Below are 2,500 nucleotides of genomic sequence, written 5' to 3' on the forward strand. Positions count from 1 at the left end.
ACAAAAATCAACATAATTACAAAGCACATACATTATCCAAGAACTGAGGATTCACCCGCCATCCGTGACCTGGCGTTCGTTGTATACTCACCCAATGGACGTTTCCGTAACCTTGGATAAGCTGCCAGATGCATATTTCCCTCTGCCATGATAACTGCAGAATCGTGTTGGTTTGTGGAAATTTTTAGAAACCTGGAAGGGAGGGAAAGAGGTGGGGTAAGGGGTGAGGGTGGGGGTGGGTGTAGGGGTGGGGGTGGGTGTAGGGGTGGGGTAAGGGGAAGGGGTGGGAGTGAGGGTGGGGGTGAGGGTGGGGGGGTAGTGTGGTCCTTGGCCTTGTCGTGAGGTCGAGAAGGAGGTCCTTATGGCTTTTGTGCTTCTTAAAGGGTTCGATTTTAGATTTGACTTCATCTTCAATTAATCTTGTAACAGAGAACCCGAAAGCACTAAGTTAGAAACCCACTTATTCGAAATTTCACAAAATAAACTTCTGTGATAAAAAAAAACAGCATACAAACCAGATCTGTCTATTCAGTATGTAGATAAAAAAACCATGTTCACAGGATTACTTTCATGAAACGCTATGATCTCCCGCAAATGATAGTCATGTTGAGATACTGAATTTTTTTCACCTTGTCAACTCTGTTTCTTGTAAAAAGGTCTTCATGTCACTTTAGAGAAGAATGTGTTTAAAGCTGGGGAGTAATAGTCATAGCATGGGCCCGTTAATTGATGTAAATAATGACACTTATCATCTAAAGTTCTATCGTTCATTGTCAAGGTCTGTAAAAAATGCAGATATTATTTCCTTGTCAGACACTCATAATGTGCAAGATAAACAAAAATAACAATTTCGTATTGCACACAGATAGAAATCCTCAAATGATTCTCCTGTTCTCTAAAAAAGAAAAAGAAATATTGCAATTAATCTCTCTTGTCCTAGCGAAAGTTGCTTAATCAGAGAACAATAGCAGACAACAGAATTCATTAATGAGTGATGTTTGATTAATGAACCCTTGCATGCATTCTCGTCTACGAAAGTCATCAGGAATTATTACTTGTACCTTATGAATGTTATGCAGTTATTCATCTTCTTTAGCACTAATCACATACATTGATTAATCATGAAATTGAAGGGCGATTACACAGGTGGATTATTAGCAGATCCTAAAACCTAGCCATTGTATTTGACAAAAGTAACATAAGTCATTCCTTGTTACGTAAAATCCACTGGGTTCTCTAAGTCATCAGTCTACAGAAAGAAAAGCTGAATGACAACATTGACGTTGCAATGGACATCAATCTGTATACAGCTGTTTTGATTCTCTACCCCTTCTACGTACTGCATCATGAGTCTTATGCATATCTACCAAGTTGAAGGGGGCATTGTACCATCCTTTTATACTCGTGCAGGCAAATACGGCGACACCGTTACAAGCAGCGAGACATCCCAAATTGTAGTCTGTTGTATAATACTTATCGCCTACAGATACTCTGAGATAAAGTAATGATACGTAATTACAGTATACCTGCTGTGCTTTGCATAATATACGCCATCTGAATCAAGGGTTATAAAATGAAATAATAAGTACATTTTTAGTACAGAGCAAAGCCATTGTTATTGTGAGCAACAAGGAAAAGAATGGATTAGCTTTCAACAAACTAAAGGAAAATTATGGCAATGTATTCTAATATGATATGCAATGTGAGGCATCCAGTGCAGTTCTTATTAAAATATTCACTATGATATTTAACAAATATAAATATCTCAGGCTATAATAACCATAAACCCATCTTTGATATTATCCCTGATGTTATAAGCTACAGTTGCTCTCACCAGGCCTATCTATACATGGAATGTTGATAAAACTAAATGATTTACCACCTAATGATAAATTACTTGTTCTTGGTACCCATTTAAGATCCGCATTAGTGTATCTTTAAGTCGTCTGATTCATTGTCAAACATTCGCATAATACTTCTTAGTTACATATGAAAGTTCCAGCTGACGTGTCCAATTGCATATTATACCTAAATAGGAATTATAGTATGAACGAATACCTGGAAGTATATAACCCACAACGCAAACAAACCTACATAGAATTAAAGATAGAAAAAAATACTGTCTGGATACTCGAACAAACCTCGTAGCTATAGAAGTGTTGGTACATATACCCCCATTGGCTGTTAATATACCGGGTGCCACGTATACTTATCAGTATTTACTACTAGAACTAAAGGCAATGGCTGATGGTTATGGACACTGCCATTCTACATTCTTGTAGCACTACCTGTTATCATGTATATTTGCAACATTTTAATATGTACAAACGAATTTTTGTAAGTTGCCACGTTTACTCATATATACATACCACAAGGACTGAGGACAACGGGAGTGATTTATGGACGCTGTCATTCTATGTTTTTGTAGCATTACCATCTACCATGTCCATTCACACCATTTTAACACGTGCAAGCTAGTTCCTGATCTTAACATTGTGCA

The sequence above is a fragment of the Penaeus vannamei genome, chromosome 15, assembly GCF_042767895.1.
Source record: "Penaeus vannamei isolate JL-2024 chromosome 15, ASM4276789v1, whole genome shotgun sequence".
Taxonomy (NCBI): domain Eukaryota; kingdom Metazoa; phylum Arthropoda; class Malacostraca; order Decapoda; family Penaeidae; genus Penaeus; species Penaeus vannamei.